The sequence below is a fragment of the Mustela putorius genome, unplaced genomic scaffold (genome assembly GCF_011764305.1).
Source record: "Mustela putorius furo isolate JIRA1106 unplaced genomic scaffold, ASM1176430v1.1 tig00537350_pilon_pilon_pilon, whole genome shotgun sequence".
Lineage (NCBI taxonomy): Eukaryota > Metazoa > Chordata > Mammalia > Carnivora > Mustelidae > Mustela > Mustela putorius.
The window spans coordinates 5,811,520-5,827,016 of NW_025422471.1; the positions used below are offsets into that span (position 1 = coordinate 5,811,520).

The following is a 15,497-nucleotide window of genomic DNA, read 5'->3' on the forward strand; positions in this document are numbered from 1 at the left end:
ACAACATATGTACCTAGTCTTGTTTTTCCACATGAATCACTCAATGACTAGGCTTAATTAAAAAGGAAATAACAAATTATGTTTCTAGAAAATGCCACAACCGATCATTTCTTACTTTGTTATTTGGAATCTGTATGCTAATCTCTAAGGGCATAAATATACATGTGCCTGGATTATAGCATGTGATTAGATTATGCATTTTTTCCTCTCCTAATAAGTGAAAGCAGAGCACAGCCCAGGAAGAAAAGTATCCACGAACACTACTGGCCAATGAAATCATCTAGAATCTGATCAGAGCTATCTTCCCAATGACTGACTCAGGCAGGGTGTGATTGTTTTGCTTGAATTTTTGCTTTAGTTGTCTGATGCAGCCCACTCTCGGGGGTCACCTATCACCATCCAGTTGGCTAGGACAATGTGAACAATGATGAATTTCACTTCTTCAATACTGTGGTCCATATGAGGTCTACAGTATACGATATTGCAGGTTTTTTTAAAAGGCAAATTTGGGAGTTGAGAAGTTCCTATTTGTTAGCATTTTAATGAACTTGGAATAGTTTTCTTTGGGAAATACACTAAGTTACCTGTTATGAAGGACTAAATGTTCGTGTTTCTCCCCCATCCACCAAAGTCATATGTTGAAGTTCTAACCTCCTATGTGACTGTGTTTGGAGAGGGGGACTTCTAAGGAAGTAATTTAGTTAAAATAGATCATGGTGGGGGGCCATGTCCTGATCTGATAGGTTAAGATAAAATCAGTTTCTTTTTTTTTTTTTAAAGATTTTATTTATTTATTTGTCAGAGACAGAGGGAGAGAGAGCGAGTGAGCACAGGCAGACAGAGAGGCAGGCAGAGGCAGAGGGAGAAGCAGGCTCCCTGACGAGCAAGGAGCCCGATGTGGGACTCGATCCCAGAACCCCGGGATCATGACCTGAGCCGAAGGCAGCTGCTTAACCAACTGAGCCACCCAGGCGTCCCCAAATCAGTTTCTTTATAAGAAGAGACACTCGAGCTCTCTCTCCTTCCCTGTGTGTGTGTGTGTGTGTGTGTGTGTGTGTGTGTAAATGCAGATCAAAGACGTCATGTGAGCAGACATGTGAGCAGGATGGTAACCACCTATAGGTGAAGAGAAAAGGCCAAGAAGAAAACTTACCTTGCGGGCACTTTGATTTTGGATTTCACAGCCTCTAGAGCTGTGAAAATAAATTTCTGGTTGTTTAAGCTACTCAGTCTATGATATTCCGTTATGGTACCCCAGGCAGACTAATACACCTGTAAACTTGCATGAAATGTGAGAAAATATGAAATTTAGGGACAAAGGTGACTATGACACATTATCAGTGTGGTAATTAAGATCTTAGACACTAGAGTCAGTCAGAATAGCTTTTCCATTTTCTTTGTTTTGTCACCTAACCAGACTTTGGTTTCTTCATTTGCATAATTGGAACAGTAATACATTCTACTTAATGAGATTGATTATATGTGTAATAGAGTCACATCAGGCCTTAAGTGCTAGTTAATATTAGCTATTATTACTATTATTATGACATGAAAATAGACAAAACATTGGGTCAGTTTCAGTCCTGAAAATGAACAAACATGTTTATTATCTTTTATAAACAAAAATCACAAATGCTATACTCATAAAAGATTTGGTGCCATTCTTATTTAATAGTGCAAATGAAGCCTAGTTTTTCTTTTTCTTTTGAAATTGGTGGTAGAAATCCTCTATTTTCCAGAAATTTTTAAATAGCATACTAAAATGATTTTTTTCAGTATAGGTCCTATAGTGTGTTAAATACTTAATTATGTATTCCTTATTCTGAAAAATAATTACCTGTTTTGATAGAAGGATATTCACAAACTCATTAAACGTAACTTCTCCAAAGTGGCACGGAAGTCACACAGTAAGTTTGTGAGCATTGAGACGTGTGGAAAACACCTGCATGGGCAGAACTGGGAGGAAGAGTCCCTCCAGCCAGTCTAGCTCCAATGGAAAAGGTAAGTCTGCAGAAGTTCAGAATGTGGTACAAAAACTATATAGTAACCAATCTAGACTTTCAAAGGAATGCAGCTAACAAACCTGGGGATCTGCCTACCTGGAAATTCAGTTTCTTAATTCACAACTTGACAAAATCCTATTTACTGTTACTAGAATTATGTGCAAAAGCCAGTAAAAGAGGAAAAAAAAAAAAACCCAGAAAACACAACTTTTCCAGACTTGTAGAAGATTTGTGGTTGATGGTTAATCTAATACCACAAAAAACAGTTTTTGATATGGGTCAACGGCAGGAGTCCTGCCTTGGAGTCGTGGAATGTTTCCACAGAGTTTTATTAGAGAATGCCCTTTCCTGAGAAACAAATTAATTAAGGGAAGACAGACAAATAAACTGCTCTCTTTGAGAATGGGCAATGCTGCAATGAATGGCATTCCTTAAGAGAGTGTCTGGGCACAGCATGAAGACTAATGAATTACTCAGTCTCTTTCACTCTGGAGACGTGTACTTCAATTAGCACCCAGGGCTGTTTGCAAAAGGACTCACAGTTATGGCTTCGTCCCTTTCTGAGCTTTCTAAGAGGTAAGACACATTGGTCAGTATTTCTCACATACCCAGTGTATCTCCTCCAATTATCTCAACTACAATCGACACCAAGCAATTTAGAGGGGAAACTAATTGAACCTCCAAGCACTTCAAGGTGCTTTTTAAACTGCTTAATGTAGATCTCGATATCACAATGATTGACAAAGTATTATCAGTGTCACCATAGGAACCAAAAGTGTTTTACATAGTCCTAAAAGGATCTGACACATTTTTCAAAAGATGGACCCCACTGTTACCACCTGCTGTTAAGAGGTTTCTGTTCTTTGGTGTCTCTTATCTCTAGCAGTTCTTGATCTTCATATTTTAAGATTTGTTTCCCTGGTGAGAGGAAGAAAAGCCCTTTTCTATTGTTCAATAGTTTCATTGTTTCTCCCAGCCTTACAAATGACAGTTGGGGTGACTGCCTATCCCATTTGGTTTCTGGTATGGCTCTAGTTCATGACCCCTTGGATTCTAACAGGCTTCCTAGAACGCTGCCCGGGAGCGGGGGGGCCCTTAGCATAGATCTGACACCACAGGGCAGATTCGAATGGAAAGCCAGAGTCCCATTGTCAGCATGAATGTTCCCTTTATGATGACCTCTGGGCAGCTGGGGCTTGTATAACAGTGGGCACCTTTTCCTTCAACCTTGAGAGTAGCGTCTTGAGGGTAGAAAGCAAAGAGCCTCTATTTCCTGGAGGCTGTGAAGTAGGATTCCAAAATGTATGTTTGCTTCTCCCCTACACTCCCCACCACCAAATGTGCAGGATCAGCTATGCTCTCCCGTGAATTCAAAGAATCTTGTTACAAAAGGCAAATATTTTTCTTAGGGTGAGTAAATAAACATAACAAATCTGAGCAAATATCAGTTCATAATTCCTTTGGTGCTAAATTCCATGTGCTCTAAAGCTCCTTCTTGAGTTTGGGTATGGAGGTTTACATTTTTGCCCAGGAAATTTTTTTTTTTTAATGTGAATTAAGGCAATAAAATTAATGGGACTGAGGTTGGATAAGGCTAACTAATTAGTCTACAACCTGATTTAGGCTATCTTGACTAACATTGTTAATCTGCCTCATTTGGTGACCAGTGCGGGCAAACATCCCCCTCATTTGAAAAGTGACTCTGAAGTCAGAGTTATTCAGACTATATTTTCCAGTGACACCAGTCTCTCTCTTTTGTCTTCCCCAATCTTTGTTTTGAAAAATTCTAACCCTTCAGAAGTGTTGAAAGAATAGCCCAATAAAGACTCACATACCCTTCATTTAAATTCATGAACAGTTAATTTTATGTGTGCTCTTTACTTATTATCTATTTATCTATATATCATCATCATCTATCTATCTAAATACACACCTTTTCCAATTTCCTTTTTTTCCTTTGAGCTATTTGAAAGTAAAGTATAACATCATGTTACTCTTCCTCTAAATATCTTAGTATTTATCACCTAAGGATAAAGCCATTTCCCCACATTATCACAATGCCATTTTCACTCCCAAGAATTTAAAAAGTGGTGTAATATACAATAACATCTAATATGGAGTACAGGCTAAAAAAAATCAATTATCCTTTCAATGTTCTTTATAGGTTTTTAAAAAAAAAAATCCAATCAAGGTTCATGTATTACATTTAGTTGTGATATATTTTCAGCCTTCCTTCATTTGGAACCACTTAAAAAAAAAAGATTTTATTCATTTATTTATTTAGAGGAAAAACGGGGGAGAAAGGGCAGAAGGAGAGGGAGAGAGAGAGAATCTCAAGCAGACTCCTCAAGCACCACAGAGTCTGATGCCAGGTCTGATCCCAGGACTTTGAGGTCATGACCTGAGTCTAAATCAAGAGTCCAATGCTCAACTAACTGAGCCACCCAGGTGCCCCTGGAGCCACTTTTTGTCTTTTGTCACAGAAACATGTTGAAGAGTATAGTCCAGTGGTTTTTGAATAGCTTACAGTTCAGATTTTACTGATTCTTCCCCCATGATTAGATTCTAGAAATTTCGACAATACTACATATACTTGACAATACCACGTCTGCTTGACATTTCATCATCCCTGGAGGCACATAATATAGAACTTAATCACTTGGTTGAAGCAGTTTATGAAAGCTCTCACTTTCACAAAGATACCATTTTTCTTTTATAAATTAACTAACCTATGAGGTAATACTTTGTCATCATATAGATAGTGTCAATATTCTATTTTCCACCAAACTTTCACCAAATGATTTTAGCATCAGTGGCTTCTTCTAGAATGAGCCCCCAAATAATAATAAGAATGGAAATATGTATATCTTTTAATGAAAAACTCATTTTTCTACTTACAGGGGGGATGAATAAATGAAGACTGAAAAAAAGAGAATTTACTCCCTTACCTGCTTGCACTTATGACTTCTCCAGAATCACCTTTCATGCATTTCTCACTAGGCACCAAGTCTGTAAAAATTACATAGATTAACCAGATAAAGGGGCAATTTCATTAATATGAATTTATTCTATAACTTCAAATTTATAGCATTTATTTTTTATTAATCTAATTTGTGAGGTCCATGAGACTGTTTTAATGAACATAATAACTTGATACTGGGGTCTTTGGATAGTATTTGGGGGTCATGTCTGTTTCAACACTCAACTTATAGTTGAATTTTGTTTGGTTATCCAGTAAGAAAAAAAAATACTAATTTTGTAAGAGATAGCAGTTTATTGTGACATCTCAAGGTGCTATTAATTAACCACTCTGGAAGCTTGAAAGGGATTTAAATAAAAATTTTTATCTTGAATTGCATGTAATAATATTATTTAAAAAATAGTTTGCATTCTTATCAATAAATATGTTATATTAGAAGTAATCTAAACCTAAAATGATGGTTAGAGCTAATTACAATTTAATGTTTATAATATGTTCTGAATTTGCTTGTTGTGGGAAAAGTAAGCAGTTATACCTAAATCTTGCCTGGCATATAATTTAACTTAAACCACACTTGTTGCCATAAAAGTGTATAGTTTTTTTTCTTTTTTAAGATTTTATTTATTAATTTGAGAGAGAGAGAGTAAGTGAGAGAAAGAGAGACAGCACAAGCGAGAGGGAGAGGCAGAGACAAAGGGAGAAGCAGACTCCTTGCTGAGTGGGGAGTCTGACATGGGGCTCGATTCCAGAACCCTAAGAACAGAACCTGAGCTGAAGGCAGACACTTAACCAACTGTGCCACCCAGGTGTCCCCAAAATATATAGTTTTTATTTGAATGGACTTCTACAGGCCTGATTTTGCACAAGATTAGTATAGAAATAAATATTCTTGTTCAGTACCATATTCAAATGTATATGAAGAGAATATAGGTAAGCTTCACATGAAAGTACTAGACCACATAGCACTGATGAAGGGGTTAAAGTTTTCCAAAGTGTTAAAGCCAGAGAAGTGTGATGGCCCATAGGCCTGTATTCTTTCCCTGGGTTCTTTTTGCATTGCCCTCTTGATTCAGCCAACCAAGCATACTCTGTTCTGCCTTAGGGCCTTTGCATCTGCTGTTCCCCTGGCTCTCTCCACACTTCCTTCACATCTTTATTAAACCACATCTTTTCAGACAGACATACTCTAATTTCCTCATTGATTTTGTAGCCTCTGTTTAATTTTCCTGTTACCCTTATAAAATTTTCATGTTATATATTTCCCTTCTTTCCTTCTATCCTTCTTCCCTTCCTCCCTTCCTTTTTCTTCTTCTTCCCTCCCTTCCTTTCTTTTCTGCTACTACTACTGGCATATAAATTCAGTGGAGAGTAGGGATTTTTAATCTGTTTCTGTTTATTCCTGAATTCTGAGACCTGAGGACTGTTTCTTTTCTTTTTTTTTAACAGTTTCTTTTTCTTTTTTTTTTTTTTAAGATATTATTTATTTATTTGACAGAGAGAAATCACAAGTAGGCAGAGAGGCAGGCAGAGAGAGAGAGAGAGGGAAGCAGGCTCCCTGCTGAGCAGAGAGCCCAATGCGGGGCTTGATCCCAGGACCCTGAGATCATGACCTGAGCTGAAGGCAGCGGCTTAACCCACTGAGCCACCCAGGCACCCCCTGAGGACTGTTTCAACACATAAGATGGACTCTGAGCATTTGCTGAATAAGTAAACATGATACTTTAAAATAAAGATACACATGTTATGTATATTTTTTTAAAAGGGAAATTCATATTAAATGTTATAAAATCTCTGAAGGGCTATGTAGAACTCTAGGGTTTTACAAGCCCAGTTTGAAACCAATTGCTCAAGACTTTGTTATTCCTCTTATTTCTGGAAATTGAGGGCTGTATAGGAAGTCCAGTAGTGAGGGGGGAAAAAGCAAACTTGTGGCATCCTTCCAAACTGTTTCTTTCAACAAAGGTATCAAAAAATATATCACTGCTACATATCAGTGTTCTCACCTAAATGCTTGATACCATTCTAAATAAAAACAAAATTTTTAAAGCCCCCTTATTTCTCCCTCTACTACAACTTAAAGCTGCATCATTAAGAAATTAATAGAATAGTTTCCTTCCTAATTTATATAGATTATTAGAACTGGAATGGCTTTTAGGCATCATCAAATACAAATACCTCATTTCCAGGTGAAACAACAGTCCTCAAGAATCATCTAGCTTGGAGAGAGGAAGCAAGATGGCGGAGGAGTAGGAAACTGAAATAGCATTAGGTCCCATAAGTTCAGATAGATAGTTATGAAACCATTCTGAACACCTACAAACTCAATAGGAGTTTGAAGAGAAGAAGAGCAGCCATTCTAAGAACAGTGAATCGACCACTTTGGGGAAGGTAGGACATGTGGAGAAGTGAATCCGAAGCAACAGGAAGATAAATTGCGGGGGAAAGGGCTGTTTCCCGGCAAGCAGTGGAGCAGTGGAGTATAAAGTCAGAACGTTTAGAAGTCTGCTCCACTGAGGGATGTCACTCCAGGGGATAAGTAGAGGACAGTGTGGTATCAGGACCCTCAGGGTCACAGAGAGACTGGGGAGTGTCTGAGTGTGGCAGAGCTACCAGGAGTCAGAGTGGGGAAGTCAGCTACAGAGACAGAATCGAGGTGGGGGCTTTCACCTCAGGATTACCTTAAACTGTGATCCAAGGCACAGTCAGACCACTGCTCTTTGAGCAGGGACCCCACAACCGGCAGATCCAGAGAGACCCTCCTCTATCCTCTGGGAGGAGTGGCACAGGAGCACATGACAGGAATCTGCTGGGTTTGGAGACTCCAGATGGAGCTGTGTGCCAGAGATAGAAATGCTCAGTCACAGGCTGGGTGAGCACAGAGCATGGCCAGAGACCAGGGAGACAGAAGGGATTGATAGCTTTTCTCTGAGGGTGCACTGAGGAGTGGGGCCCTAAGCTCTCGGCTCCTCCAGGCCGGAGATTGGGAGGCCGCCATTTTCATTCCCATCCTCCAAAGCTCTATGGAAAGTGCTCAGGGAACAAAAGCTCCCAAGAGCAAACCCAAGCAGATTACTGAGCCTGGCCCTTGGCAAGGGTGGTGCAATTCCGCCTGGGGCAAAGACATTTGAGAATCACTGCAACAGGCCCCTCCCCCAGAAGATCAGCAAGAACATCTAGCCAAGACCAAGCTCACCAATCAACGAGAACTGTGGAACTCCAGAGCTAGAGGAAAGCAACACGTAGAATTCATAGCTTTTTTCCCCATAATCCCTTAGTCTTGCAAAGTTAAATTTTTTTAAATTTATTTTTTCTTATTCTATTTTTAACTTTTCCTCTTTCCTCCTTTAATATTTTTTAACTATTTTATCTTATCAATAACTTTTTAAAAAAATCTTTAAAAATTTTCATGGTTATAGTCCTATTTTATCCCTTCATTTTATTTAACCTTATTTTTTTTATATACATATAGGTTTGTTTCCTTTAAAATTTTGGGATATAATTTCTTCTAATCAATATATAACCTAAATCTAGCTCCAGCCTGATCACATTATCTCCTTTTTTCCCCCCAACAAACATATCTTATCAATTCCTTTTTTAGAATCATTAATTGGCATATTTACAGTCAAATCCCATCCCTTTATTGTGTTTACCCTTATTTTTGTGTATATATATAAATTTTCTTTCTTTAAAATTATGGGAGGTTGTTTCTTCTAAGAGCCCAGAATACACCCAAAGTCAAGTGGATGACTCTGTTTTATTCACCAGTCTAATATATATTTTGTTTGTTTGTTTTGTTTTAGTTTTTAATTTTTAAATTTTTTCCCCCTCTCTTCTACCCCCAGTTTTGGGTCTCTTCTGATTTGCTCAGTGGTTATTTTTCTGGGATCTTTGCCACCTTTTAGTATTTTACTCTCTCACTCATACGTTCTTATCTGGATAAAATGACAAGGTGGAAAAACTCACTACCTAAAAAAAAAACCAACAAAAACAAACAAACAAGAGGCAATACCAACAGCTAGGGACCTAACCAGTACAGACATTGGTAATATGTCAGAACTAGAATTCGGAATGATGATTATTATGGTGCTAGCTGGGCTTGAAAAAGCATGGAAGATACTAGAGAATCACTTTTTGGAGAAGTAAAATCCCCTTCTGGAGAAATAAAAGAACTAAAATCCAACCAAGTTGAAATTAAAAAAAAAAAGCTATTAATGAGGTGAAATCAAAAGTGGAGGCTCTTACTGCTAGGATAAATGAGGTAGAAGAGAGAATTAGTGATATAGAAGACCAAATGACAGAAAATAAAGAGCTAAGCAAAAGAAAGACAAACAACTACTGGACCATGAGGGGAGAATTTGAGCGATAAGTGATACCATAAAACAAAAGAATATTAGAATAACTGGGATCCCAGAAGAAGAAGAAAGAGAGAGGGGGACAGAAGGTATATTGGAGCAAATTATAGCAGAGAATTTCATTAACATGGCAAAGGGAATAAGCATCAAAATCCAGGAGGCACTGACAATCCCCTTCAAAAATCAGTAAAAATGGGTCCACAGCCCATCATCTAATAGTAAAACTTACAAGTCTTAGTGACAAAGAGAAAATCCTGAAAGCAGCTAGGGACCAGAGGTCTGTAACATACAATGGTAGAAATATTAGATTGACAGTAGACTTATCCACAGAGACCTGGCAGGCCAGAAAGGACTGGCACCATATATTCAGAGCACTAAATGAGAAAAATATGCAGCCAAGAATACTACATCCAGCTAGATTGTCATTAAAAATAGAAGGACAGGGGTGCCTGGGTGGCTCAGTGGGTTAAAGCCTCTGCCTTCGGCTCAGGTCATGATCCCAGGGTCCTGGGATCGAGCCCCACATCGGACTCTCTGCTCAGCAGGGAGCCTGCTTCCTCCTCTCTCTCTGCCTGCCTCTCTGCCTACTTGTGATCTCTGTCTGTCAAATAAATAAATAAAATCTTAAAAAAAAAAAAAAGACCTACCAATACGCTGTCTGGAAAAAGCTCATTTTAGACCCAAAGACACACTTCAAATATTTGAAGTGAGGGGGTGGAAAACAATTTATACCATGCTAATGGACATCACAAGAAGCTGGAGTGGCAATCTTACATCAGATTTAAAGCCAAAAGACTATAATAAGAGATGAAGAGGGAAACTATATCATACTTAAAGGGTCTGGCCAACAAGATCTAACAATTTTAAATATCTATGTCCCTAACATGGGAGCAGCCAATTATGTAAAGCAATAAATAACAAAATCAAAGAGAAACATTGACAATAATGCAATAATAGTAGGGGACTTTAACAACCCCCTCACTGAAATGGACAGATATCTAAGCAAAAGATCAACAAGGAAATAAAGGCTTTAAATGGCACACTGGACCAGATAGACATCACAGATATATTCAGAACATCCCATTCCAAAGCAACAGAATACACATGTTTCTCTAGTGCACATGGAACATTCTCCAGAATAGATCACATCCTGGTCACAAATCAGGTCTCAAATAGTACCAAAGGATTGGAATCATTCCTTACATATTTTCAGACCACAAGAGGAAAGTTGGAAAGAACTCAAATACATGGAGGCTAAAGATCATCCTACTAAAAAAATGAATGGGTCAACCAATAAATTAAAGAAGAATTTAAAAAATTCATGGAAACATGAAAATAGAAGTACAACTGTTCAAAATATTTGGGACACAGCAAAGGTGGTCGTAAGAGGAAAGTATATAGCAACACAAGCCTTTCTCAAGAAACAAGAAAGGTCTCAAGTACACAATCTAATCCTATACCTAAAGCAGCTGGAGAAAAAACAGCAAAGAAAGCCTAAACCCAGCAGGAGAAGAGAAATCATAAAGATCATTGCAAAAATCAATGAAACAGAAACAAAGAAACAGTAGAACAAATCAATGAAACTAGGAGCTAGTTCTTTGAAAGAATTAATAAGATTGATAAACCTCTTGCCAGACTTATCAAAAAGAAAAGAGAAAGGACCTGAATTAATAAAATCATGAAAAAAAGAGGAGTGATCACAACCAACACCAAAGAAATACAAACAATTATAAGAACATATTATGAGCAACTATACACCAGCAAATTTCACAATCTGGAAGAAATGGATGCATTCCTAGATATATACAAACTACCAGAACTTAACCAAGAATAAATAGAAAACCTGAACAGACCCATAACCAGTAAGGAGATTGAAGCAGTCATCAAAAATCTCCCAACAAGAGCCCAGGGCCAGAAAGTTTCCCAGTGGAATTCTACCAAACATTTAAAGAAGAATTAATACCTATTCTCCTGAAACTGTTCCAAAAAATAGAAATGGAAGGAGAACTTCCAAACCCATTTTATGAGGCCAGCATTACCTTGATCCCAAAACCAGACAAAGACCCTATCAAAAAGGAGAATTAGAGAACAATATCATTGATGAACATGGATGCAAAAATTCTCACCAAAATACTAGCCAATAGGATCCAACAGTACATTCAAAGATTATCCACCACAACCAAGTGGGATTTATTCCTGGGCTGCGAGCTTGGTTCAATAACCACAAATCAATTAATGTGATACAATGCATTAATAAAAGAAAGAACAAGAATCAAGTGATACTCTCAACAGATACTGAAAAAGCATTTGACAAAGTATAGTATCCTTTCTTGATAAAACCTTTTCACAGTGTAGGCATACAGGGAACATACCTCAATACCATCAAAGCCATCTATGAAAAACCCAGTGAACATCATCTCAATGAGGGAAAACTGAGAGCTTTTCCCCTAAGATCAGGGACATGGCAGGAATATCCATTATCACCACTGCTATTCATCAACATAGAACTAGAGGTCCTAGTCTCAGCAATCAGACAACAAAAAGAAATAAAGGGCATCTAAATCAGCAAAGAAGAAGTCAAACTCTCACTCTTTGCAGATGGTATGATACTTTATGTGGAAAATCCAAAAGACTGTACTCCAAAACAGTTAGAACTCATACAGGAATTTAGTAAAGTGTCAGGATAGAAAATCAATGCACAGAAATAAGATGCATTTCTATACACCAACAACAAGACAGAAAGATACCTAGGAATAAACCTAACCAAAGAGGCAAAGAATTTGTACTCAGAAAACTATAAAGTACTCAGGAGAGAAACTGAGGAAGACACAAAGAAATGGAAAAACGTTCCATGCTCATGGATTGGAAGAAAAATATTGTGAACATGTCTATGCTACCTAAAGCAATCTACACATTTAATGCAATCCCTGTCAAAATACCATCAATGTTTTTCAATGAAATGGAACCAAATAATCCTAAAATTTATATGGAACCAGAAAAGACACCCGAATAGCCAGAGGAACATTGAAAAAGAAAACCAAACTTGGCGGCATCACAATTCTAGACTTCAAGCTCTATTACAAGGCTGTAATCATACAAAAACTATGATACTATTATCAAGAACAGACACACAGATCAATGGAACAGAACAAAGAGCCCAGAAATGGACCCTCAACTCTATAGACAGCTAATTTTCGACAAAGCAGGAAAGAATGTCCAATGGAAAAAAGATAGTCTCTTCAATAAATGGTGTTGGGAAAATTGGACAGCCACATGCAGAATAATCAAAGCCAATCATTTTCTTACACCACACACAAGAATAGACTCCAAATGGATGAAAGATCACCATGTGAAATAGGAATCCATCAAAATCTTTGAGGAAAACACAGGCAACAACCTCTTCAACCTCAGCCAAAGCAACTTCTTCCTAGAAACATTGCCAAAAAAAAAGGGAGGCAAGGGCAAAAATGAACTATTGGGGCTTCATCAAGATCAAGAGCTTTTACACAGCAAAGGAATCAGTCAGCAAAACCAAAAGTCAACTGACAATGGGAGAAGAGATTCACAAATGACATATCAGATAAAGGGCTAGTATCCAAAATCTAGAAAGGACTTCTCAAACTCAACAACCCAAGAACAAAGAATCCAATCAAGAAATGGGCAGAAGACATGACCAGACATTTCTGCAAAGACGACATCCAAATGGCCAACAGACACATGAAAAAGTGTTCACCATCACTCGGCATCAGGGAAATACAAATCAGAACCACAATGAGATACCACCTCATGCTAGTCAGAATGGCTAAAATTAACGAGTCAGGAAATGACAGATGTTGGCAAGGATGCAGAGAAAGGGGAACCCTCCTAGACTGTTAGTGGGAATGCAAGTTGGTATAGTCACTCTGGAAAACAGCATGGAGGTTCCTCAAAAAGTTGAAAATAAGAGCTACCCTGTGACCCAGCAGTCACACTACTGGGTATTTACTCTAAACAAATGTAGTGATCCGAAGGGGCACATGTACCAGAATGTTTTTAGTAGCAATGTCCACAATAGCTAAACTGTGGAAAGAGCCTAGGTGCCCATCAACAGATGAACGGAAAGATAAGATGTAGTATATATATGCAATCGGATTCTATGCAGCTATCAAAAGAAATGAAATCTTGCCATTTGCAGTGATGTGGAACTAGAGGGTATTATGCTGAGTGAAGTAAGTCAATCAGAGAAAGACAGTTATATAATATCTCTGGTATGAGGAATTTGAGAGGCAGGTGGCGGTTGTGGGGAGTAGGGAAGGAAAAAAATTGAAACAAGATGGGATCAGGAGGAAGACAATTTCTTAATCTCATAAAACAAACTGAGGGTTGCTGGAGGGTGGTGGGGGTCGGCATAGGGTGGTTGGGTTATGGACATTGGAGAGGGTATGTGCTATGGTGAGTGCTGTGAAATTGTAAGCCTGATGATTCACAGACCTGTACCCCTGGGGCAAATAATACATCATAGGTTAATAAAAATAATTTAAAAAAAGAATCATCTACGTTTTGAGTAGAAACTAAGCAAGAATAAAACCTGGTCTTCTGTAGCACAGTTGCATCCTCTCTTCAATATGTGCCTGAAATGACATGCTCTGTTTTTATACATTATGGAGAGATTTATAAATAGAACAACAAGTCAATACCACATCTCTTATAAAAAGGGATGGCTTAGGGAAAGGATCCCACTAAAAGGACATGCTCAGGAGTCCTCCTGTATCAAAAGGCTAGTCTTCTAGACAGTCTGCTAAAATGAGGAGGCCACAAACCCCCTCAAACATTACTTTCATCACTGTCGCATTTAAATTCTCATAAGAATTTGGCATCCTTTAAAGGAAAATTTTTTGCCATGAAAGAGAGTAGTACACAAAACTTGTAATAGGAATTGTACTTAAAAGGGGGATATCATGTAATTTTCTTTTTGTTGCACCAATGAAAGCAATATTCACACGACGGAATTAACAGCATGCCAGCTGATAAACTCTCCAATAGTTGCCAATAAAATCTTTGTGCTGTGGAAGAGAGCTTCAAGCAGGTTAAAATAGGAAGGAGATCTGAATATAAGTGTTTAAGTGCAATTTTGAAGATTATATACTTTCTGGTTTCCAGAGTCTCATTATGTAGGAAAAGAAATATGAGTGTGCTTTCCATCCATGGAAATTCACTATGAAATTGTATTGGGAAGAAAGTCAGTTTTTTTAAAAAGAAACATTCAGATCCAGATAATTATTTAATGTTATAAAACCCATATTTAAATATCCAAATAATCTGTAGAAAAGCTAAAATAAAAAACTTCAAATGAAATGTAAGTTGTGAAGATGTGTCTTCTTCATATTTTATTTTGCCAGAAGCCTCTCTTGGGTGTGAAGGAAAGCCTCAGACTATGAGGGCGGTGGAAAGATGCAATTATATCCAGATTTGTGGAGTACATACTCGCACTTTCTGTGTCATTAGCCAAGACTCTGTGAAGTAAAAATAAAAATATGTTTTTGCTCATGTACACTTAAGTAATTTTAATGTTTTTATGTTCATTCATTTGGAATACTATTTTTATTTTATCCTATTTTTTTATTCATTTATTCCCTAGTAATTAAAAAAACAACACCATAGAATATACTAGTGATATGAAGAATGTAACAATATTGGAGAATATGGAGTAAACCAAATATACCCTCTGGGCCTTGCTTTCTGTCCAACCCCACCCCTGTCCTCAAACCTCTTCATTTTTACTTCAGGCTCAGAAGAAAATCTCTGTAATGGCTTTATTTTTTTCTTCCAATAGTTGAATTTTGAAATGGAAGGGAAAATGGAGAAATATTAAAACAGACTATTAGAAGTCTAGATTCAGGGGTGCCTGGCTGGCTCAGTAATTGAGTGTCTGCTTTGGCTCAGGTCGTGATCCCTGGGTCCTGGGATAGAGCCCTGCATTGGGCTCCCTGCTCAGCGGGAGGCCTGCTTCTCCCTCTCCCACTCCCTCTGCTTGTGTTCCCTATCTCCTGTCTCTCTCTATCAAATAAATAAAATAAAATAATAAAATAAAATAAAATAAAATAAAATAAAATAAAATAAAATAAAATAAAATACAAGAAGTCTAGATTCACATAGATTCTTAGTATTCCCACTAGAACTATT

General features: G+C 37.7%; 1 long non-coding RNA gene across 1 annotated transcript in view; it reads right to left on the bottom strand.

Annotated features, from left to right (window-relative positions):
• LOC123390403 overlaps nt 1–15,497 on the bottom strand; it is a 151,739-nt gene that overhangs the window by 71,399 nt on the left and 64,843 nt on the right. The window contains exon 2 of the long non-coding RNA XR_006604979.1: nt 4,952–5,012. This is a non-coding gene — a long non-coding RNA (uncharacterized LOC123390403). The remainder of the gene's footprint in view (nt 1–4,951; nt 5,013–15,497) is intronic.